Source organism: Elephantulus edwardii, unplaced genomic scaffold (assembly GCF_000299155.1).
Source record: "Elephantulus edwardii isolate Elephantulus edwardi_28Jun2011 unplaced genomic scaffold, EleEdw1.0 scaffold00035, whole genome shotgun sequence".
In the NCBI taxonomy this organism is placed as follows: Eukaryota; Metazoa; Chordata; class Mammalia; order Macroscelidea; family Macroscelididae; genus Elephantulus; species Elephantulus edwardii.
Genome location: NW_006399785.1, coordinates 13,625,800 through 13,652,341, shown reverse-complemented (window position 1 = coordinate 13,652,341; position 26,542 = coordinate 13,625,800).

Here is a 26,542-nt window from a genome sequence, read left to right as displayed (position 1 = left end):
TGAATGAATGGAAACCCAAAATCTCTGTAAATGTTTATGAAAATTAATAAAATATAATTATAGAAAAAAAATTATTGATCCAGTATGAGAACTTTTGCTTTCTTTATGTTAAAGTATAACCCTTTTTATAGCCTTTGATCTTCAAGAGCAAATGTTTAAAGTCCTCTTCCCTTTCAGCAAGTGAGATTGTACCATCTGCCCATCACAAGATGTTAATGAACTTTTCTCTAATCTTGACACCAAATTCTCCTTTGACCTAATACACATGCCCAAGTGCCACAGATAAAAGGTGCAGAACTCTCTATTTCTTTTTTCAGGATAGAGAAGGAAATGCATCACTGGGATTTGCACTTCACCTTCACAAGAACAAGGATGAAGTTCATGTCTTTGAGTCAGAAACCTCAGTGATTTCTACTTAGGAGTTTTGGAAGGTTCAGTCATTCGGTAACTGTATGATCTTATTGGGGAAACTATTTTTTTTTAAATACTCAATTCTTCCATATTCAAAATAGGACTGACAAGAGATAGATTCCTTGGCTTTAGTAGTTGGAACGTGTTAAATTCTTACGGAGTCTCAGATAAAAATGTCATCTGAGTTGCTGGCTCAAGAAAAGGACAGCTTTGTGAGTGGACACCTCCACCCTTGCACAAGGCTTTAAGCTCAAAGGGCTCATGTTAGTTTTAATGCTTCAATGCCAACCAATGGCATTTTAAAAAGAACTTTTAAACAAGAGAGACGAGAAATTAGAAAAGAGATTGAAATTCCGCGCTGTTGTTGCTGATATTGTTAGCTGCAATCGAGTTGACTATGACTCCTATTGATCCTAGGAACAGCATTTCTGAATTTGGCCCTGTTCTCTGCCATCTTCACCACCTCTGATATATTTAAAATATAGTGACCAACCTAAGTGCCCATCAACAAATGAATGGATAGAGAAGCTGTGGTATATTCACACAATGCAATACTATGCTGCATTGAAAAATAAGGAACTCATGCAATATTATTCAAAATGGGTGACCCTGGAGGACATTATGCTGAGTAAAGTATATCAGTCACAAAAGGACAAATACTGCATGGTGCCACTGTTGTAAAACAGGACTGACTTTGGGGTTAGGGAGAGACTGAGAAAAATGGGATAAATAATGTATACTGCATTGAAACAGATGAGTGAAAAAACTGTTTAAGAGGGAAAATTATTGGGTATTTTTGTCATGACAAGAGTCCAGAGCAAAGGCTGCATAGTGAAGTGGACCTGGGGGAGGGTTTGTAAAACAATGAAAGAATTTTTCTTTTACTTTTCCAAGAGGGTAGTGTACTGGGGGGAGGGTTGGGAGGGGAGAAAGAACAACAATGAATGAATGGAAATCCAAAGTCTCTGTAAATTTTCATTGACATTAATAATAATTTTTTTAAATACAGTTGCCATCTCCATCTATTATGTTGAGGGTCTTCCTCTCTTTCACCAACCCCTCCACTTTTCTAAGCATGGTGTCTTTTTTCAAGGACTGACCCCTCCTAACAACATGTACAAAGTATGTGAGATAAAGTTTTACCATCCTGGACTCTAAGGAGCTCCTTTATTGACCTTTCTCCCAGACATATCTGTTTGTTCTTTCAGCAGTCCATGGGATATTCTGTAGTATTATACAACACCACAACTTAAAGGCATAAATTCCTCAGCCTTATTCACTTTCCAACGTGCAAATGCATAGTTGACTTGAATCCGGTGCACCTTAGTCTTAAAACTGGCATTATTGCTCCTTGGCACTTTGGAGAGGTAACTGACAACAGATTTTCCTAATGTAACACATCTTTCCAACATAATGGAAAAATCATTTTGCATTATCATTACTATCACATGCAAGCAAAATACTGCTGATGATAATTTAAAAATGGTTAGGATAATACAGAGAAAGCTTCCAGATCTCCAAGCTGGATTAAGAAGAGGCTGTAGAACCAGAGATATAGTTGCTGATGTAAGATGCATCCTGGCTGAAAGCAAAGAATATCAGGAGAATGTCTATTTGTCCTCTATTGATTATGAAAAGGGATTTGACTACAAGGATTATAACAAATCATGACTAACATTGAAGGTAGTGGGATTCTAGATTACTTGATTGGGTTCATGTGAAACATGCATAATAGATCAAGAAACTGTTGCGAACAGAGCAAGGGAATGCAGCATGGTTTAAAATTAGGAAAGATGTGCATCAGTTTGTACCCTTTCTCCATATCTAGTTAATCTGTATGCTGGACAAATTATTTGAGAAGCTGGACTCTATGAGAAAAAAAATGATGACATCAGAATCAGTGGAAGACTCGTCAATTAACCTTTGTCATGCAGATGATGCAACCTTGCTTGCTGAAAATGAAAAGAATTTGAAGCATTTGCTGCAGGTTAAACCCCCGCAGCCTTCAGTATGGATTGCATCAACATCAAGAAGACAAAAATCCTCGCCACTGGGCTGATAACATCATGATAGATGGAGAAAGAATTGAGACTGTCAAAGACTTCATCTTGCTTGGATCCACAATCAATAAAATTGGTACCAGCACTCAGGAGATCAGGGGATATATCACACTGAGAAAATCTGCACTCATGGGCCTCTCCAAATTATTGAGGACCAATATTGTCAGTTTGAGAACAGAAGTGCATCTGATTCAGGCCATGGTCTTTTCAATCCCTTGCCATGCATCTGAGAGCTAGACAATGACTAAGAATGACAGAAGAAGAATTGATGTCTTTGAACTGTGGTGTTGGAGAAGAGTACTGAACATACCATGGACTGAGAAAAGAACAAACAGATGTGTCTTGAAGAAGGTGCAGCCAGAGTGCTTCTTGGAGACAAAGATGATGAGGCTTTGTCTCACATACTTTGGGTTTGTAGTTAGGAAAGGTTATTCCTTGGAGAGGAACATCATGCTTGGAGAGGTGCAGAGTCAAGAAAAGAGAGGAAAATTCTCAACTAGATGGGTTGACATGATGACTGGAGCAACGAATTTGAGCATGTCAAAGATTGTGAGGATGGCAAAAGATAGAACAGTATTCAAATCAGTTTTTCATAGGGTCCCTATGAGTTGTACTCAACTACATGACACTTAACAACACCAGAATATCTTTTAATGTCTTGACTGCTGGTACATGAATGAAATGAAAAAACATTTACATCTTCAATCTTTTCTCCATCTTTCACAATGTTGCCTATTGACCCTATAGTGAGGAATTCTGGTTTCTTGATGTTAAGATACAATCTATATTGACAGCTGTATCTTTGATTTCTACAGCAAGCATTAAAAATTCTCCTTGATTTCACCAAGCAAGGCTGTGCTATCTGCATTACACAGGCTGTTGATGAGTCTTCCTCCTAGTCTGATGCCACATTCTTTTTTTTTTTAAATTTAGGTTGTTTATTTTTCATTTCAATGAACATCTACAGAGATTTTGGGATTCCATTCATTCATTGTTGCACCCTTCTTCCCGCACAAACCCCCCCCCCCTCCCCCCCCCATTTGCTCCTCTCCTTGAAAAGCAAAACTCCCTCATTGGTACACAATATCCCCCCCCGCACCTCCCCAAACCCCACCCCCTACCCCCAAATACAATCATCTCTGCAACCCTCGTTGCATACTCCTATGATAAAAATAATGCCCTAAAATATAATACTTTTAGACTATTCTCTCCCCCATAGTTTACAGCATTGAAGTCTATGGGGGAGAGAATAGCCACATTCTTCTAGACATTTTTCAATCTCTTAAATTATTTGCTCAGCATACAGATACACAGGTGCGGAGAAAAGACACAAACTTTGATGCACACTTTTCTTTATTTTAAACCATTCAGTGCTCCCTTGTTATGGTTGGACAATAGGTTCTTAGTCTAGGTATAGATTTTGCATGAGACAATTAAAAAGTCTGACGTCCTCATTCCTTTCAATATTAGCAACATGATGTTAGTACAAATATAAGTTGTATAGCCAATAAAACATAAATCTTTCCATTCTCAAGTTGGAAGAGTCTGCATTTTTAATCTTTTTGTTGCTATTAAGTGCCTTTGAGTCAAGTATGACTCATAATGGTCCTATGAACAACAGAGTTGAACCCTGTTCTATCCTGTGCCATGTTCGTCACCTCTGACATAGTTGAGCCCATAGCTTCAGTTACTGTGTGAATTCATCTTGTGCAGGTCTTCCTCTCTTTCTCCGATCATCTAGTTTCCAAGTATGATGTCCTTTTCCAAGGAATGGTCCCTCCTAATAATAGGCCCATAGTACATGAGATGAAGTTTTACCACCCTTGCCTCTAAGGAACATTATACATTCTCCAAGACATATCTGTTATTTTGACATTGTTGTTGTTGTTGTTATGTGCCATCGAGTTGCTTGCGACTCATAGCGACCCTATGTACAACAGCCCTAAACTCTGCTCTGTCCTGTGCCAATCGCACTGCCTCTGACACATCCATCCCGATTACCCCAGTCACTGAATCAATCCACCTCATAAAGGGCCTCCCTCCACCCTCCCAAGCATGATGTCCTTCTCCAAGGACTGGGCTCTCCTCACAACATGCCCAGAGTATATTAGACGGAGCCTCAGAATCCTTGCCTCCAAGGAGCCACCCGGTTTAACCCTTTCCAGAACAAATCTGCTTGTTTTCCTAGCAGTCCATGGTATTTTCAATACTCTTCTCTAGCACCACAGCTCAAAGGCATCAATTCTCCTTCTATCCTCCTTGGTCATTGTCCAACTCTCTGGTGCATAACAAGTGATTGTGAAGACCATGGCCTGTATCAAACGCACCTTAGTCTCCAGAGAGACACCATTGTTCTTAAATTCAAAAATGTAAATTTTGACATTAGGACACTCAAATTTTGAGGTCAATCTTGACTCCAAGAGAAAACAGTCATGTCTTTATTACCTTTTAAAGATGAGCGAATGGTGGTACACAATAGTTCATAAACTTGTCCAAGGTCACATAGCTAGAACTGGCAGAATAAGAAAGTCTTTCTTGAAGAATCCATGCATTTAACTACTCCATGACTACAGCCTGATAGTGTTTCATTGTGCTTACGCAAAACCTATACTTGGACCAGAAGGCAGTTGTCAGAACAGAACAAGGGAACATTTCATGATTCAAAATTGGGAAGTGTGTGCATCAAGGATGTGTTTTATCTCTATACTTTTTCAGTCTTTATGCCGAACAGATCATCCAGACCTGAAATGCTTGTTGTAGAAGGTCAACAACTGCAGCCTTAAATTTGAGTTCAAGCTCAGCACCAAGAAAATGAAGATTCTCACCACTGAGCCAAATGGCAGCATCATGATAGAAGGCGAAGAGATTGAGATTGTTCACAGCTTTAGTGTGCTTGACTTCACAATCAGCACTCTTGGTACTAGCTCCCAGGATATCAAAAGACAAATTGTATTGGTCAAGTCTGCTGTCAGGGACCTCTCCAGATTATTGAAGAACAATTACATCAGTCTAGAGAATAAGGTGTACCTGATCCAGGCCATGGTCTTTGCAATTACTTGCTATGTGTCAGAAAGCTGAACAATGACTAGGATAATAGAAGGAGAATTGATGTCTTTGAGTTGTGGTGTTGGAAAAGAGTATTGAGTATATCATGGATTGCTAGGAAAACAAGTAGGTTCAACCTAGAGAGGGTGAAACCAAGATGTTCCTTGGAGGCAAGGATCCTGAAGCTTCTTCTAAAATACAGAGTATTCTGAAATATTTGGGGCATGTTTCAAGGAATGACCAGTCCTTGAAGAAGGGCATCATGCTTGGGGGTGTGGATAGACAACGCAAGATAGGAAGACCCTGGATGAGATTAATTGACTCAGTGACTGGAGTAATGGGGTTAGGTGTGTCAGAGACAATAAGTTTGGCACAAGATAGAGCAGGGTTCAGAGCTGTTGTACATAGGGTCGCTGTGAGTCACAAGTGCCTCAAAGACACACAACAACAATAGCCTTGAGGCACAGTGGTTGAGTGCTTTGCTTTTAGGCAAAAGACTAGTAGCTCCAACCCTCAAGCATCTTGACAGCAGAAGCACGTGGCAGTCTGCTTCTGTAAATATTAGAGCCTCAGAAATGCTATGGGACAGCCCTGCCATGTCCTCTGGGGTCACTGGGAAAAAGTAACAGACTCCAATGCAATAAGCTTTCTTTCCTGTTTTGTTTTGTACCTAGTTAATGATGTAATTCAATTAAAAGTCATTTGGTTGTGGTTAGTTGGTGCCATTGAATCCGTTTCCATGTAAAAGAAGATTGCTCAATCCTGCACCTCCTCACAATTGTTGCTTGTTGTATCCACAGTTGCCGCTCGTGTCTTGGTCCATCCTGTTGATGGTCTTCCTCTTCTGTACTGGCACTCCACTTTACCAAGCATCGCGTTCTTCTCCGGAGACTGGGCCCTCTTACATAACATACCAACGCCCCCGAGACAACGTCTCCAAGGAGCCATCACTCCTCCACAGGTGGTGGTGTTGCTAGGGGCCTTCAAGCTGCCTATGATTCATAATAACCATATGAACAGTAGTCGTGAACCTTGACCTATCCTGCGCCATCATTATCTTCTCTCCCATGCTTAAGCCCACTCTTGTAACTGTGTCAGTACATCTCACAGAGGAGCCTTCTCTACTTTTTGCCACCCTGTACCTTTATCAAAGACTAGCCTTTCCTAAGAACATGCCCCCAAATCTGTGAGATGATGTTTTACCATCCTTGCATCTAAGGAGCACTGTCGTTGTACTCCCTCCAAGGCATATCGGCTTATTCTTTTGACAGTGCTTTCAACACTCTTTGTAAACATCAAAATTCAAAGGCATCAACTCTTCTGCTATAGTCTGTATTCTTTGTTCGACTTTCAAATGTATAAGAAGCAATGGAAAATACCAGGGCTTGGATCAGGTGAATCTCGGTCTTTAAATGATACTTTTGCTTTTTAGCACTACAAAATTCCTGTTGTTCTTATGTTCCATCAAGTCACTTGCGACCCACAGCAACCCTATACCCAATAGCTCTGAACCCTGCCCTATCCTGAGCCAATCTCATTATCTTAGACACACTTACTCCCATTATCCCATTTAGTGTGTCAATCTATCTCATCCAGGATCTTCCCCTCCTGCACTGTCCCTCTATCCTTCCAAGGATGTTGTCCTTCTCCAAAGACTGATCCCTCCTGACAACATGCCCAAAGTTTGTGAGATGGAGCTTCAAAATATTTACCTCCAAGGAGCAACTTGGCTTCACTCTCTCCACAACAGACCTGTTTGTTTTCTTGGAAGTCCATGACACGTTCAATACTCCTCTCCAGCACCACAACTCTATACTTCTTCTGTCATTTTTAATCATAATCTAACTCTCTGATGCAAAGACCATGGCCTAGATCAAGTGCACCTTAGTCTCTAGACTGACATCGTTGCTTTTTAATATTCTGGAAAGGTTCGTTGAGAGCAGATTTTCCCAATGCAATTAATCTTTTGATTTCCTGACTGCTGATGTGAAGAGTGTTGACTTTAGAACTGAGCAAGCTGAAATTGTTAACAATCCTAATCTTTCTTCCAACTATCATCATGCTACCAATCTGTCCAGTGGTAAGAATCTCTGTTTTCTTGATGTTGAACTTGAATCCATATTGAAGACTTGACTTTCTGTAGCAAATGCTTCGGGTCCTCCTAAGTTTCAGCAAGCAAGGTTATGTCATATGTATAACTTTTGATGAGTCTTCCTCCAACTCTAATTCCTCCTAGTTAACTCTAAGCACTTTAGAACAGTAAGATTATTTACTTTCCAATAATTTTCAATTCTGATCTCTTAGCTACTCAAAGTCTTCACAAAAACGATCTTATCCTAAAAACCAAGTAATGATCTCCATGTTGCAAGTGCATATAATTGTTGATCTGTTTTTCAATTCAACTTTTTGTATCACTCTAGGATTACACAGAAAGGTTTGCCTTGCTAAATCCGTTGGCTGTACGCTGACTTGAGAGAAGGTTCTTTTAAAGGGTATGGAAGTTATACTTAGTATCAGACAGCTGTTGGTGGGTTGAACCAACAAGCCACGGCCATGCTGTGAGACAAAGATGTAATGAACCTCCCTCAAAAATATGTCAGCCTTGAAAACACTAAGGGGCAATTCTACTCCTTCACAAAGGGTCTGTCATCTCTTTTTAAAGAACCTTGTCATATAGGGTTGCGAAGAGCTTTAATTGACTCAATACCACACAATAACAACAACCACCAAACTAGTTGCCATGGAGCTTCTACTGACTAATAGCAACCCCATGTGCAACAGAATATACCTCAAGTTGATAGTTTTCAATGACTTGCTTTTGGAAATAAACCACTAATGTCCTTCTGAGGTACCTCTGGATGGACTTGAACCTCCTACCATTCATTTAGAAGCTGAACACTTAACGACTTTTTTTTTAACCTCTCAGTAGGCCCCTGTCTTTTAAGTATTTGAAATCCCTACCATGAGGTAAAACTCTATTTTCCTGAGGCACAGAGGTGGTGAGGTTGGCACAAGAGAGGGCAACGTGTAGATCTTTCATTCATAAGCTCACTGTGAATCATACTCGACTTACTGGCACATAACAACAATAGCACTCTTCAAGACTTCTCTGCTCAGCAAATTTGTTCCAAGGTGTTACACGATTCTACAAATAACATAAGTGTCCTATAATCAAGTTACTTAGGAATATGCTAGCTCAAAGGTGGACAATCACTTGATTACAGTACACTTCGGAGTCTGTTCAACACTAAGTTGCATTGTAGTAACTAGAATAGGAATGCCACATGGTATCCCCAACACAAATTCCCTACAGAACACCCCCGGCTTTCTCATAGCTTACATCCTCCCTTTGACTAGGAGGAGCTCTAGTGGTTTAGTGGTAAGAAGCTGTGCTGTAATCCCAAAGTCATGTGGTTTGAACCCACCAGCGGCTGTGTGGGAGAAAGATGGACGTGCTAACTATATTCACAGAATACTGAAGTTGGTGGCTCCTTAATCTCTTTCGAGTTGTTTATTTTATCTTTTTTTAAATTCATGAAGGCGGAATAGTGAAATAAGCACTGTTAAAGGCTAATGAAAAGGACCCCTGGTAGCTGCTAACCAAGACAATGCCTGGCAGAGCCCAGCAGAGAATTCATAGAAGAGGGAAGAGGTAACCGGATTTGGTTAAGATTAACAACTCTGGTAACCCTGCCAGATAGTTCTTCTCTGTCTTGCAGGGTAACTGCTAATCTGAATCAATGTTTGGCTTCATTTCTACAAAAATGAAAATTTACATTTACTTCAGCCTCTTAAAAGGAATTTGGCGACATATGTCATTGTTATCCATCTTGGAGAGGATTAAACCAAGCTGCTCCTTGGAGGCAAGGATTCTGGGGCTTCGTCTAACATACTTTGGACATGTTGCCAGGAGGGACGGGTCCTTGGAGAGGGACATCATGCTTGGGAGGGTGGAGGGACAGCGCAGGAGGGGAAGACCCTCTATGAGATGGATCGATTCAGTGACTGGGGTAATCGGGATGGGTGTGTCAGAGGCGGTGCGGTTGGCGCAGGATAGAGCAGGGTTTAGAGCTGTTGTGCATAGGGTCGCTATGAGTCGGAAATGACTCGATGGCACATAACAACAACAACAATGTCATTGTTATTGTGTACTGCCATGTCAGAAATAACTCATAGTTGGCCCTCCAGGCATCCTTTCATAGGCACCCACCTCCTAAACAACACGCCTCTGGAAACTTTATGAACTTTGATAAAAGTTGGTAGCTATAGAAAGGCTTCAGGCCTCTTGTTCATAGGCTCACTATGAGTCGTGCTCTACTTGACGGCTATCAACAACAACAACAGTTGCAGTGAAAAAGACCGGCCATCCTTCTCCCGTGGAGCAGCTGGTGGGTTAGAACAGCCTAACTTTGAGATTGCAGAGCTGAACCTTGCTAGGTTGATCATGTGCCACTGAGTAGCCTATGACTCATCGTGACCCTATGTACAACAACTCTGATGCCCTGTCCTGAGCCAGTCTCTCTAACTCCGACACAACTGCCCCCATTGCCCCAGTCACCTTATCAATCCATCTCTTCTGGGGTCTTTCTCTCCTGTGCTGTCCCTCCACCCTTCTGAGAATGATATCCTTCTGCAAGGACTGGTCCCTCCTGGCCATGTGCCTAAAATATGTGAGACGGAGCTTCAGAATCCTATCCTCCAAGGAGAAACTTGGTTTCACCCTCTCCAAGACAGACCTCTTTGTTTTCTTGGCACTGCATGGTATGTTCAAGACTCTTCTCCAGCACCACAAGTCAAAGGCATCAATTCTTGGTGGGTTAGAAATTCAAATTCTAGGTGCCACCTCTAGAGAAATGCCTGTTCTCCCTCCATCAGTTATGAAGGCCAGTCTTTGTTTCCTTCATTATCTGTAGGTCTGACATTCCTTCAAGATCTCATATATCTAGTATTTCCTGGTGTCAAGGAGTTTTCTCAAACAAGGATTCATGTTCCAAAGAAAGCATTTTGCCTAGAGCTTCTTCTAGGTGCTACTGCGACTCTGACCCCTTTCCTGCTCGCTTTCCTCTCCTTTTATCATTGACGAGATAGTGGTATTAAGGCTACAACTCAGTGAAAGTCCTTTTCTGCTGCATAAAGGTTGCAATGGGATTGAGGGGTGCTGCACTTCACCCTTATTCCCTTGGTTTATCCGGTCAGGTGGGATTGTTGTGAAGATCTCACATGCTATCCTTATAAATACTCGTTATATTTTGAGGGAACATATTTCAATCCACAGCAGGGCCTTTTTATGGAAATACTAAAGTAACAGAAAAATTTAGGCAGAGACCCAGAAATGTGTTTGCCTTATCACCCCAGGGACATTACAGACCAGTTTCAATGTTCCTCCCTCAACAGCCTCCCCACTGAAAGGAAGAGTCCATGTCTCTATCCTTTGGACCAACACCGGCCTTGTAACCTGCACTGGCCAAGAAAGGGTGCCAGTGACACCGTGCCAGTACTGTGATTGTCTCATGATTCGGCTCTGTGTCTTGCATTCTTACCACAATTGAGGAAATAAACTCAGACTTGCCTCCGGGTGCGTAAATGTTTAACATGATCAGGTGTTAACTGAAAGGTTGGAAATTTGAGGACCCCCAGGGGATGCCTTAGCAGAAACACGTGTTTATCTACTTTTAAAAATTCAGCCGTTGAAAATGCCAAGTAGTCACAAGAGTCAGAGACAACAAAGATGAATACATATACAATATATATCATCCTGCGTTACCAGTAATAATAAACATTAATTAACAGTCAATGCGTAGGCAAACAGCAATGGGGGTCAGAACCAATTCAGTGGAAACTATAATTTATAACTGGTGTCGGCCCAATACTCTCTTACCTACTCTATCTAATACAAGGGAAAGTGTAACATGTACTTTAAAATTAGAAAATGACTGGAAATCCATGTTTTTTATAAACTTTCATTAAAATATCAATTTTTTAAAAAAATGCAAAAAGTAATTATAAAACATAAAGTGTAAAGTGTAAGTGATTTGACTCTAACAAATACTTTCATTAAAACTCAGAAGTCTCAATAAGTCATCACTTTTTCCGCTCTGAAATTTGTTGAGCGTTTTACATTTTGGTTTTGGTTCTAGGTAAGAATGCAAAACTACCTCTAAAATGATAAAATAACCACTTGAGGATTTGGATCAACTTCCTTATCATTAACTAATACACCAACATAGTAATAAATTCATTTCCTCCTGGTATCACCGAGAAACTTGTCACACTAAATAAAGATGAACTTTCATCTTAAGTGGTCGCTTTGTAAACAGAGTGAGCGCGGCAAAGTCCTTGAACTGTTTACAGAGACAGTAAAAGAAAAAGTGCATTCTCTCAGGATAAAAGTCGTTTTATGGTATATGAAGAAAGTCCTTCTTTGAAAGTGTGGCTGAAATTCAGAAGAAGACTTTGTAGTTCTACAGAAACCTTCAGCCAAGCTTCTTAAAGCATTTTATTGACACTCACCTTTAATCTACCCAACCTCCTGAGGGTAAGTAGCCAACTTTTACTCTCCCGATTCACTGCTTCTGTGGGAAAAAGTAGGACAGAAGCATACCGTGAAAGGTTATGTGTTAGTGCGATGACTTTGGATGCAAGCACCAGAAAAAAACAAATAAGAAAAAAGAAGCATGTATGTTTGTGTGAATACGACCAAACAGAGGACTTTAAAAGAAAAGCTTAATATTTTGTTGTTAATAATTTCTCAAAAGGCATTTAATCCAAACATCTCTAGGGCCCTATTGTTGTTGGTATGTGCCATCAAGTCAACTACAGCTCATAGAGACCCTATGAATGACAGAGCTGAACTCTGCCCTTTCCAGCACTGTCCTCACCATCTCTGATGGATTTGAGCTCATTGCCATGGTCATTGTGTCAGTCCATCTTCCTGAGAGGCTTTCTCTCTTACACTGACCCTCCAGCTTTGCAAGCATGATGTCCCTTTCCAAAGACTTGTCTCTTCCAACAATATACTCAAAGTATGTGGAACAAAGGTTCACCATCCACTCCTTTAAGGAGCGTCTAGTTGCATTATCTTGTAACTAGTGTTGTTCTGACTTAGAAGCAACTCACTGATATCTAACCATTATCTTACTTCATAGGACTATGAGAGAACTGATACAGATAATATTTGTAAAATATTTAGGAAAAACATAGCAGACAGGAAGCACTATCTACTTTCTAATTACTATCTTCATCACTGTCATCACCATCACCATCATAATTACCATTATCATCATCACGCCATAAACATCATCTGCTGTGGGGCACTACATATTACATCGCAGGACTTTGTCATTTGTTGTCTCAAACTGTTATTAGATGCTGTTGAGTTGAGTGCAACTCATAGAGACCCTATGAAGCACAGACCTGAACCCTGTCCTATCTTGTGTCATCCTCATTATCTCTGACACACTTGAGCCCACTCCCGCAATCACTGTGTCAATCCAGCTCACTGAGGGTCTTTCTTTCCCCATCCACCCACCTTTCGAAGCATAATATTACTTTCCAAGAAATACCCTCCCTTATTAGCGGTGTCAGTGTAGAGACTTGGGTGCATCTGATCCAGGCCATGGTATTCTCAAGTGTTTGCTATACATCTGGACAATGAAGAAAGATGACAGGAGAACAAATGTCTTTGAGAAGTGGTGCTAGAAAAGAATATTGACTATAACATGGACTGCCAAGAGAATAAGCAGGTTGAGGGAGATTGAAAACAGGTTGCTTGTTGTTGTTATGTACCATCGAGTTGCCAAAAACTTACAGCAATCCTATGAGTAAAATAGCACTGAACCCGGCCCTATCCTGAGCCAGTCTCACTGACTCCAACACACTCAATCCCATTGTCTCAGTTACCAAGTCAATCCGTCTTATCTGGGATCTTCCTCTCCTGCGTTGTCCCTCCACCCTTCCAAGCATGTCTTTCTACAAGGACTAGTCCCTCCTGTCCACATGCCCAGACACAGAACTTCAAAAACCTTGCCTCCTAGGATAAACTTGGTTTCACCCTCTCTAACAGAAATATATTTGTTCTCCTGGCAGTCCATGCACCACAGCTCAAAGGCATCAATTCTTCTTCTGTTATCCTTAGTCATTGTCCTGCTCTCTGATGCACAGCATGTAACTGCAAAAACCAAAGACCATGGTCTGAAACAGGCTCACCTTAGTCTCTAAGACTAACATCATTGCTTTTTAGCACTTTGGAGAGATCCCTGACAGCACACTTCCCTAATGTGATTCGTCTTTTGATTTCCTGATTCTGATCCCAAGAGTGTTGATTATGGAGCAGAGCAAGCTGAAACTGTTAACAATCTCAATTTCCTCTCCATCCATCATGGTGCTGCCAGTTGGCCCAGTGATGAGTATCTTTGTCTGCTTGATTTTAAGCTTCAATCCATATTGAAGACTACAGTCTTTGACCTTCTGTAGCAAATGCTTCAGGTCCTTCTCAATTTCAGGCAGCAAAGTTGTGTCATCTGCATAACAAAGGTTGTTGAGTCTTTCTCCACATTGTAATGCCATATTCCTCCTCATAAGGTCCAGTATCCTGAATGATCTATTCTGCATTTAGATTGAAAAGGTGCATGCCTGATGCACTCCGTTCCTGGTTTTGAACTATGTAGAGGTTTTTTTTGTTCTATTCAGCTGTGGTGCTGGAGAAGAGTATTGAATATGCCATGGACTGCCAAGAAAACGAACAGATTCAAACAAACCAGGCTGCTTCTTGGAGGCAAGGATTCTGGGGCTTCGTCTGACTTACTTTGGACATGTTGTAAGGAGGGAGAGGTCCTTAGAGAGGGACATAATGCTTGGGAGGGTGGAGGGATGGCGCAGGAGGTGAAGACCCTTTATGAGGTGGATTGATTCAGTGACTGGGGTAATTGGGGTGGGTGTGTCAGAGGCAGTGTGATTGGCACAGGACAGACAGCAGAGTTTAGGGCCATTGTACATAGGGTCGCTATGAGTCGTAAGCAACTCGATGGCACATAACAACAACAACAACAACTTTCTGAAGACTGCCTCCGGGTCCTACGATAGGTTTAACATGAGCACAACTAATTTTTCTGTGCTTCTCATTCTTCTCAAGGTTAGCCACAATTTGTTGTGTTCTACACAGTCAAATGTCTTTGTATAATCAATGAAGAACAGGTAGACATCTGTCTGGTAGTCTACTTTCAGCCAAGATCCAGCTGACATTGGTGACAATAACTCTAGTGCCATGGCCTCCTCTAAAGCCAACTTGTATTTCTAGTAGTTCTCTGTTAATGTAGTATTTCAGTAGTTTTTTTAATAATCTAATAATCTTCAGCAGGATTTTGTTTGTGTGTGATTTTAGTGATATTGTTTGATAATATTTACACTCGGTCAGCTCACCTTTTTTTGGAATGGGAATAAATATGGATCTTTTTCAGTCAGTTTGCCAAATATGTGTTCTCTTGTTTTCTTGCAAAGCCTGGTGACCATATCCAAGGCAGCATCTGTTTGTTGAAATGTGTCAGCTGATATTTCATAAATTTCTGGGACCTTGTCTTTTACTAGTTCCTTCAGAGCACCTCGAATGTCCTCCTTCCTCAGCACTGCCTCTTGATCATATGTTGCTTTTTGAAATTCTTCTGTGTCAGCTAATTTCTTTGGTACCATTATTCTATGTCCTCCTTGCATCTTCTTTTAATGCTTCCTGGATAATTCAATATAATGAGGAAACTGTCCATCTTTCTCCCATAGAGCAGCTGGTGGATTTGAACCATGTCCCTTTGGGTTAGAAGCACAGTTCATTACCACTAGGCCATCAGATCCCACTTACAATTAGGCTCCAAAAATCAGATTGTTATAGAGAAATTGGCATTATAAAAAAATGGAAGGTGACCATATCCAACCATAAAATAGGGTAGCTGCATTACCATGTAGGTATCATATTGCATCATTTGTTGTTGGTCCTGTGTACTGTAGAGTCGGAGCCAATCTGTAGCAGACCCTCCAGTGGATTCCAGAGGCCCTTAACTGCATGGGAGGAGATTGGCCATCCTTTTCCCTTGGTGCAACTGGTGGCTTCGAACCACTTGCCTTTGGGATTGCAGTGTAGCTTCTTACAACGAGATATTTATATTCTATATTGTATATTCTGTGGAAGGAGAAGTGGTATCCACTTCCATAATAGCTTGCCTCCAGAAACCCTATGAACCTGGAGAGAGGATGAAAGCACCCAAGCGTCGAGGATTCTCCTTCATAGGGTCGCTATGAACCGCCTGCAACTCGACGGCACTTAACAACAACAACATTGCATATTCTATATTCATTCTATATTCATTCTATATTCTCTATTCCTGCAGCTCATTGAACACTGCTAGGTCAGATCATATGTAACTTCCAAATTGCATTATTACATGACTGCCAAACCACTGAAAATCATGGCCCAGACAAGTTGACATTTGCTCTTAAGTATCACAGTCAGTAGTACTTTTGCCCGAAATGTTAGTGTTCATTTGTTACATGCAGATGTAAGTTATTTGTTTCTTTTATCATTTTTTATTAATTTTAATGAAAATTTACAGAAACTTTGGATTTCCATTCATTCATTGTTGCACTTTTCTCCCTGCCCACCCCTCTCCCCACCCCTACACTCTTCTCTTTGAAAAGTAAAAGTTCCCCATCGTTTTACAATCCCTCTCCCCAGGTCTACTCCACTATGCAGCCTTCACTCTGAACTCCTGTCATGACAATAATACCCAACACATATCCGTTTTAAACAATTTTCTCCCCCATCTGTTTCAATGCAGTATACATTATTTATCCCATTTTTCTCAGTCTCCCCCCAACCCCGAGTCAGTGCTGTTTTGATGTAAGTTATTAATGCACAAGACAATTGGATAGTTGACTTTTCTTTACTATTATTATAAACGTGAAATGTTGTATAATTAGGAATAGGTATTTTAACTTCCTCCTATAAAAGTAAAGAAAATACAAATTTCAACATTACAGACTAGTTAACATGGAAGAAGAAGAAATAATTTTCCATCATTGCGAATCAGTGAAACAAAGGGAACTTTCTCAATTACTTTGCTATGTCATCCAATAACTTCCACCAAAATTTGCTGTGCCTTCCAACTTTTGGCTAAAATTGTGAGATGTTGTTTCCCATACACTGGGGTAAGCTGCCAGTTGGGACTAGTCCTTGGAGAAAGGACAACATGCTTGGAGACGTAGAGAGTCAGTGAAAGAGAGGAAGATCCTTAACGAGGTGGAATGACATGGCACAGTGACCACAAACGTGGACCGCACAGTGCAGATTGCAAGGACGGGTCAAGATCGAACAAGATTTATGTATTGTTCATAGGGTCATTGTAAATCAAAATCATCTTAATGGCACCTAACTCTGGTGGCCTAGTGGTAAGAACTTGTGCTGCAATCCCAAAGGCACAAGGTTCAAATCCACCAGCTGTTCTGTGGAAGAAGGATGGGCAATCTCCTTCTATGTGGTTTACGGAAAACTCACTGAAGGTTCAGCTACACATTGGCTCCAACTCCACAGCACCTAACAACAACAACAACGACAACAACACGGCACTAGTAAGAAACACTGGTAACACAACGGTTAAAGTAGTTGACTGTTAACCAAAAGTCTTTGAGTCAAACCTATCCGCTGTTGTGGGGCGAGGGGGGAAATACTGATAATCTACATGAGTAATAACTTCAGTCTAGAAAACTCTACAGAGTGTTCTATTCTGCATAACCGGTCGCCATGCTTTGAAATCTTCTTAACAGCACACAAGTACGGCTTGTTATTAACAGGAGCCTCTGGATGACACCTCTTTACCCATCGAACCGCTGTCATTTTAAATCTGCCCAAATCTGTGTAAGAAGAAACTTCTGGCGACCCACTCGGCCCATGAAAACCTGGTGTAGCACGGTCGTCCTCCAGCACGCACTAGGTAGTCACAAGTGGGAATTGACGTGGTGGCAACTCCTTTTTTATGGTGCTTGTGCTAAGGGGGCCTTGGAGCTTGAATATCTCGTGGCTTGGATGAGTAGCATGATGATACAATAGAAACACCCAGTCCAGAGTAGCAAAGCGAGGTCTGGGATGGAAGGAAGCACAAGATGTGGACTCAGAGAGCGGGAGCCTAGCCTGGAATATCACAGAGGTAACAGCAAAGCTGAATCTTTAAAGAACTGGCAGGACTTGGTCAGCTGAAGCAGGGAGGAAGCGTGAGAGAGAAGAGGTGTGTTGCTTTTCTTTTTTTTAAAAAAAAAAACCCTTTTCCATTTAGCTATAAAAGTCTTCTTCCTCTTGTTAAACAGAGGTTAAAGGGAAGTCATTAAAGATCTGACGTGCGGCTGGGGCAGGCTGGAGTGCAGCCAGCCGAGCAGGAGAACCCGTTCTGGGACTCATCTCTGCTGTCCTCCGGCGTGAGCTCGGCTGATCCTAACCTGCCCAGGAAGCAGAGGCCTGGCCTATGATGACACAGCAGTTGGGGCTCTCGCTCTCCTAGGATCTTAACAAGCTTCACATGACCGAGGATTCACCTGAGCCCTCAGTCTGGAACTTTCCAGTCCTGTTGTGGACTGACAGTCCTTTAGGATGGGGCTTGAGGAAAGAACAGTGGTGGATCAGTCGTAAAACCCTCAGCTTGATGCGGGAGAGCGGGTTGATTTCTGACCAATGTGTGGAGCACTTGGCCACCACCTGTCTGAAACTGGAGGCTTGGATGTAGCTATTGCAAAGTGCTAAAACTGGAGTTCTCTTTGTCTCCTCTCCACTCGCTAATATTTCCCGAGAAGAGCTGAGGTGAAGTGACTGTAGGTAAGTGAACAGGTACACACACACAATGGCAGTTTAGCAAAACAAAGGAAACAGGTTTATTAAGGTAACACAACAGAGATATGGCTGGAAGATAGAGTCAGGTCATCGTGCAAAAGAATTAAAGAGAAAAGGAGAGGGGGAAAAAGAGGGGGGAAACACCCCTGGAGGGTCAGAAAACCTTTGACAGGCAGGTCCCAGAAATAAAGAGAATGACTCCCCCCCATGTGGGCAACTGCTTTACTGGCTCCCATTCTTTTTACACTGGTCATCACCCAGCCCCACTGGGAGACTTGTGAGATTGGTTGAGATTTGGATCCCTTGAATTCCTGAGGAGACAGCTCCTTCCTGATATAACCCCCTTTCTGGCTCCTGCCAGAAATAGCAACACCTTGGTGCATCTGGTTTATCCACTTTCCATTTTGTTTCCTCTGAGAAATCCTGTTTTTAGTCCTCCCATATTGGAATAGGAGAGAGAATGAAAGGAAGGAGAGGGAATGGAAGAGGGAGGGGAGGGGGAGAGGGAAGGAAAGAGGGAAAAGGAGGGGGAGGGGGAAGGGAGAGAGGGGAGGGGAGGGGGAGGAGAGGAAGAAGGAGGGGAAGGGGGAGGGAGGGGGAGAGAGAGGAGAGGAAGTGAGGGAAGGGGAAGGAAGGAGAGGGAAGAGGAGAGGAAAGCAGAGGAGGGGAGGGGAAGAGAGAGGGAAAGGAAGGGAGGGAGAGAGAGAGAGGAAGAGAGAGACAGACAGAGAGAGAGAGAAGGGGGAAACTGAAACTGCCCAGGTCTTTATCCCTTAATAGCGATGATTCTGAATAAGGTTCTTATTCTTGGGGTCTCCAGACCATGATAGAACAGGAAGAGATGACCTGCTGATGCACTTCTGGAAATCAGAGATTTTGCACAGAATTCTGCATCACACCAGTGTGATCTGAAACCACTCACGAACATGGCACAAGATCTCATATTGGATAACAACAGGCAAAGATGGTGGTTCAAAGCTACTCAGTGGTTCTATGAAAGAAACAAAACGCTGTTAGTATCTCCTGTAAAGATTATAGCTTTAAAAAGCCTGTGGACATTTCTACTCTGTGATACAGAGTTGCTATGAATCATAATCTACTTGAAGGCATCTTCACCTAGGGAGTTCTGGTGACTTAGAGGTAAGGCGTTGCCCTGAGAGGCTAAAAGCATGTGGTTTGAATTTGCCAGCTGCTCTGTGAGAGAAAGATGGGTAATCTCCTCGCGTTTAATTTGTTGTCTCTGAAAACCTACTGGAGGGTCTGCTATGAGAATATAACAACAGCATAATCACAGAGTTACAGTGAGTACTAGTCAACTCGATGCACCCAACAAGAACATCAATAAGAAGGAAGCCAACACTTGAAGGAATAAAAAAAAAAACAAAACAAAAACCCAAAACATCTAGAGAAGCGGCGTTATCCTTGACTGGATGACAAAGTAGCTGAGAAGCATAACTAAGGATCTTTAAAGAATTATGTTGCTCCTTGACCTTGAAAGATTGGGCTCCAATCCATGGTTCTTTTGAGAATGTCAGAAGACAGAGTGAGTCACAGCCCCATTTGGCCTGGGGAATAGGATGGCAATGAAGCGTGAGTCACAGGGGAGGGAAAGGTTATTAGCATGGGCTTGGAAAAGACTGGTAGCCAGTGACTTCTTCCGGTTTCTGGCACATCTGCTTAAAGGCTTTGAGATGAACCCATGGCCCTGGAGTAGATTCTAACTCACAGCAACCTTGTGTATCAAGCTCTTTTATTGATGAGATTAGAGAATTTGAAGAGAATTAAAAAAAAAAAAATCAGAATGAGAGCTGGCCCTGGGGCACCAGAACTTCTGGCAACTTTAGAAAAATTAATAAATCAACAAGTTATATTTTGTTCTCCTTAAAAAAAAAAGTTACTAGCATTTAGGTGTTGCAGGAAGTGTACTACCAAGAATATAAATGTGCAGAGAAAGGCCAGTGTATTCTCTTTTTTGCCAGGAGGTAAGATTTGAATGGAGCAGAATGGGGAGCCCAGGGGAGTATCCTTAAAGTATGGGGAAGACATTCCCAAGAGGAGGAAGAGGAATCTGATTATAGAGCGGGGTTCACGCTCTGGCGGGCTTGTCCTTAGGAAGGCGCGCTCCTAACTCACAGGCCACACCTCTCCGAAGGTTCAAGCCCACCACCAGCTTTGAGGGAGATGAACAATCTCCTCCTGAGTAATTTACAGCCTCAGAAACCGGCTGGGAGGGCAGCTGAGTCAGTCCTCATAATTGGCAATGAGTTTGAGGGTTATTTTGGTTTTGTTTCTTTTTTTTGAGCGGGGCAATCTTTTGATCACAGTTATAACGCTCCATATAAGAGTTCTATCCAGAGGCGAAATGATCCAGCGAAGCTGTTTACTAAACAGGGGTTTGACTTGGAGGTGAGCTTAAGAAAGCAGTTCTTACAAGGTCCCATGTCCAAAATGACACCTAAGAACTGGAGTGGGTCAACTCAACTCTATGGGCCCAGAATTCTGTATCCCAGGAGAATGAGATCAATTTCTCCGTATGCATGACCTTTAGAGCCATAGAGATCTGCCCCTCGTTAGCTGTTCATTCTCAGGCAAGTTGATTAAAATCTCGTCAACTCCTCGTCTACCACATGGAGTGAAAACATTAGTAATAATGATCGTCCCTGTGTATCAGCGGCCCTCAGGCCTGGTTTTAATTGTTTTTTTGTCAAACATCTTTCTAAGTGGTATATAGCACTGGTCTATGCATTGCTGTACAGAGGTAACTCGTGGTTGCTGTGATGCTGAACACTGTGACACTGATGTGCCAAATGTGATAATGGTCACCCATGGTGGACAGTTTGGTGAAGCTTCCCAATTAAAACAAGCCTGGAAGCAGAAGTGGCATCCACTTCTCTGGAAACTCGATGAACCTGGAGAAACGATGAAAGTTATACAAGTGTTCAGGTCTTTCATTCATAGCGTCGCTATGAGTTGTTTATGGCTCTATGGCACTTAACAACAAGCAACAAGTATTGGGCATCATACTTGGTAAAGCAGAGAGTTAGGGAAAATGAGGAAGCTCTCAACATGACGGATGGACACAGTGGCTGCAGCCATGGGCTCAAGTTCAGGAGAGACGGTGAGGAAGATGCTGGTCTCGTTAGGGCTTGGATCTGCTGGGCGCAGGGTTACCAGGACTCAAAACTGGCTCAATGGCACCAACCTACAACAGCGATACTAAGTGCTGGGTATTGGACTTGCTGCTTTACTTGCGTCACATGGAATAAGTCCCACTTTCTTTTAAAACCTCATTTCAAGGCTATTTCTTGGATGATCCAAGACACTAATTCAGTGCCCGACACAACATAAGGGCCCACAGACACCATTTTTCTTTCCATCCACTGCTCTCCGAATAAAGCATTGCAACAGATGAGGGAAAGAACTGTTTAAATGGGATATATGATTAGGTATTATGTCATGACAGGAGTCCAGAATGAAGGCTGCACAGTGCAGTGCACTTGGGGGAAGAGTTACATAGCAATGAAAGAATTTTTCTTTTACTCATCAAGGAGAACAGTGAATTGGAGGGGGTGGTCCGGGAGAAAAGTGCAACAATGAATGACTGGAAACCCTAAGTTTCTGTAAACTTTCATTAAGATTAATAATAATAATAAAAAAAATGGAACTACCTAGGTCTTTAAATTGTCTCTGGCCATGTCCATGTGAATTTAGTCCAATCTACGGCTGCTTCCTCTTGTAAAAGTCAAACAAAACACAGAGCTTTGCTCATTCTTGTACTGTATTGCCTTGAGTACACCCTTTTCCTTGCTTACTTTACCTTTAAGCAAACTATCCTAATTCCAACTTGGAAAGTGTGTTATCTTGGAACTCAGAGCACGGGACACAGTGGAAAAAAACCTCTTCAACCACAAACAGAACAGCAATTCTACCTACTCCCGTGACACCTTGAAGTTAGAAAAAGCCAGTTATTCTAGCTATGCAAAACTGACCTTCAAGTTGGACAAATCAAGTCTTCTTGGCCCAGGGAAGAGCACTTACACTGAGAAACTAACAAATAAGAGTGAGAGGGGCAAGGAGAGACCTGAAGAAATGTCACCTTTGAGCACCAGCTTTCTCTCACACATTTGAATAGGGGTTTTCTAGATAAGATCTCAGCTCTTCGAGAAGGTATTTCAAACAAGGGCCTATCACTGTAGAAACAGTGGTATGTCTTCATGAAAACCTCCATAACTGATACTAACTGATAAAATTGTTAAAGGAAGAAATAGGAAGAGGAAGAGAAGATTTCATTTTCAACTTTCATGACAATTGCTGATTGCTGTCTTCCAAAAAATCGAAAGGGATTTAAGAAGAGCACTGGGCTTGGAATTCAGTGGGTCTTGAGTAGAATCCAGGCTCCATCACCACGCATCCTCAGAAGGTCCTGCATCGCTCTGAGCCTCAGGTGCAGGGACAAAGTGCCAATTGGCTGGGAACTGGAAAGTCAGTGGTTTGAAACCACCAGCCACTCTGAGGGGAAAAGGTTTGGCAGTCGGCAACCTTAACGATTATTCACGGCTGCTGAGTTCATTCTGACCCGGTAATCCTCCATCTGGACTCCCAGGCTCTGTGACACTGACCATCCTTCTCCCAAAAAGCGGCTGGTGGATTAGAACTGCTGGACTCACCACATCCCTGGAGCTCTTTTCCATAAAGATTCTCACAAACTCAAAGTCATTGCGATCAGCTTGGAGTGGATGCATAGCTGACGTTCCAGCCAATTTCTGAGGCTGTAAGTCACACTGGAGGGGACTGTCCGTCTTTCTCCTTGGTGCTGCTGCTGGATTCGAACCACCAGAGAGGTATGGCCTTTGCTTTAGCAGCTTAACTCCCTACAGAATGCACTAATGCCTAGGAAATCCTATGGAGCAGTTCTGTCCTGACTTTCGGGGTTGCAATAAGTTGAAATTGCCTCGATGGCGGTAGTACCTACCTCTTAATAAATACTCACTGGAACTTATGTCCTGATTGACAACCTCCTTTCCCATTTGAGTAAACAGGCCCAGAGAGGCTATGACTGCCCAAGGCCACAGGGCCAGCAGTTAAGAGGAGAACTTCCAACTTTTGCCAACTTTCACACTACCAAGACTTTTTAAAAAAAAATCATTCATTGTTATAAATTTTTCTTCCCTTCCTCTTTTTCCCCTCCCCTTTTCCACTTTGCAATGAATCTTTTATTCCAGATTATGGTCATTCATACAATGCCTAATTATATATTCCTGTAGGCAATTCCTCTCGTCATCTGTTCCAATGCCATGTTCCTTATCTGTCCGCTCTTGATAACTTTCCCCAGTTCCTCCAGCCTAAGTCCTCTGTGTCCGCACAAGCGCAGCTCAGACCTCACCAGGGTGTCTTATCAGGTAAATAAGCAAGGTACCTACAAGGCACATGAAATCCACCTAAAGGCACATAAGGAGCCCTGGTCCCATTCTACACAAGATGCTGGAACACTACGTGTTTGATAACCAGGAGGTGATCTGTATGAATCCATCAGTGGCTCCGAGGGAAAAAGATGGGTAGTCTTCTCCTAAAAAGACTGACAGCTTCAGGAACCCAGTGGAAGGCTGCTATGAGCTGGGACCAACTTGATGGGGTGGGTAAGAAAGGCATGCCTTGTTCCATGGTTCTCCATTTTATTTGAGTTCACAAACACTGCAGTTTTTACAGGAGCTACTGATGAATTTAAACTTCCAGGGAGATGTCGCTTTTGACTTAACACTTCAACTCTCTATGGGCTATACTTTCAGAGAGCCATTGTTCTTTTGACAGTCTCTTCAATACACTTTTAATTTTATAAAATTGTTATTGTATACTGGTTTACTTACAAAGTTCGTATGCATTGTTTTTCACACTGGATCGTTCCTCTTTCCTTTACACACCTCTCCCTCCATCCATCAAATTGTATGACTCTATGGTACACTTGGATCCTCATACACTTTCTATAATAATGGTCTTAGACAGTATTTGTCCTTACGGGACTGAGTTAGTTCACTTAGCATAATGCTCTCCAGTCCCTCCCAAGTTAGGTAGTACTTTCAGTACACTTTTCCAACATTATGGTACAAAGGCACCAGTTCTTTGGTTTTTTGTGGGTTTTTTAATGCATTGTCCAGCTTTTAGATACAGTTGAAAGCACTATGGCTTGAGTCTAATCTTTACAATGAGACCCTTGCTCTTTATGCTGGTTTTTGTGGCCTTAGACAAGTCACATAACATCTCAGGCTGGGGAGGCCACATTCTGATCTCAGAGGGAGTCACAGAAAAGTCAGTATAAACTGAAGATTCCTCTGAGCAGCACACGCTGCTGATGGTGGCATAGCTGCCCCCACAGATCAACAAAGACTGAGACATGCCTGGAACAGTGAGCTTAAACGTGGAGGAAACAGTGAGGACAGAGCAGGATCAGGAGGGTTTTTAGCTGCTGTGCACAAGGTCACCATGAGTCAGAGCTGTTTAGATAGCACCTAACAACACCACCACCAACATTCTTTACAGAAGTAGATTGCCAGAGCTTTAGAACTACTGTCTTCCACTGAAAGCACAATTTAAAAAACAAACAAATAAAACAAAACAAAACCCATTTGTGCTCCCCAGGGGCCTGAGTCTTCTTCACTCTCACTTTTGATCTGTTTAACTGTACATATTGACTGAATCAGGACCTCTTCAATGTGCTTAAGAGCAAGGATCTCAGTTTAAAGACTAAGGTGTGCCTGCCCCAAGGCATGTTTGTTTGATTTTTTGTTTTGTTTTGTTTTGTTTTTCCTGAAAGTAGGACACTGAATAAGGATGACAGAAGAAGAATTGATGCTTTTGAGCTGTGGTGTTGGAGTAGGGTCCTGAACATCCAATGGAAGGCCAAAAGAGCAAACAAGTCTATCTTAAAGGCAGTTAGAGTGGGTGTCCCACAGAGGCAAGGATGGTGAAACTTCCCCTCAGATAATTTGAGCATGCTGTCTGAGGGATCAGTCCTTGGAAAAGGACATCAGGCTGGGACGGACAGAGGATCAGAGAACAAGAAGAAGACTCTCAATAAGCTGAATTGACACAGTGACTAACAATGTGGTCAAGTGTGTCAGAGATACTGAGGATGGCACAGGATAGGACAGAGTTCAGGTTTGTCGTTCAAGGTCACGGAGTCAGAATTGGGTTGGTGGCACCTAACAGTCCCCCATAGGCAGGGCTGGTTGGCCCTCTTGTTTTGTAAGGTCCTCTCCCCGCCCCTCCCAGCAGCACTGCCATCTGTTACAGAGCAGCCTGGGCCTGGGTGGGGTGCAGCTGGCGCCCTTGAAGTAACCACTGTCGCCAGATCACCTGCAGCGTCGCAGCCAGGGGCCAGCTCCTCCAGGCCCAGGGAGACCAGCCCTTAGCTGCCACCGAGAAACTTCGCCTTGTAAATGCTGTCAATGGCCGGAAGGTGGGCCCTGCCCTTATACCACCCTCAGCAGCCGGGTGCAAGCAATCCCCTTGATGATGGGGCCCCCACAAACACCCGCACAAAGACAACAGCTGCGTGGCAGGGCCGGCTGCACAGAGAGGGGGTGACCCACCGCCTCGCAGCCTCCGTAATTTATTTATAGATACGCTGGCTCTTTATGTGGCCTAGTTAAGGACGCCTTTCCATAAATACATAGAAACGGATGTTCCTCTGGAGGCCACCCTTAATAGGAACAGCTGTAGAGGTTGTTGTTGGATTAACAATCCCACCTCCCTCTCATCACCCCCCAACCCTCCCCCCAAAAGGAAAAGAAGAGCAAGGAAAACACAAGCTTGTGTGGTTGGGGTGGATTTCAGGCGTTTCTATGCAAAACAGAAAGTCTTTTTAACAATGCCACTTTTCTCTGGGAGCAAAGACTTTCTCAGCAAACCAGGAATGGCAAAGCCAGGCTTCTGTCTTCACACAGCAGAGGCCTGATTGTCAGCTTCCCTTTCCAGGGAGAGCTGGCCTCGCTGATTTTCATCTTCTCTGTAGGCACCTCTGGCTCTGAGACCCAGCCTTCCAGAAACCACTCATGTGTCTTTTCACCAAAATACACACCTTGCCCAAAACAATTCGACTCTTTCAGAAGCTGTCCGTTGTTTGGATGCTGGACAGATGGCCATTTTTTTTAACAAGGGGTGGGGAAGGGAG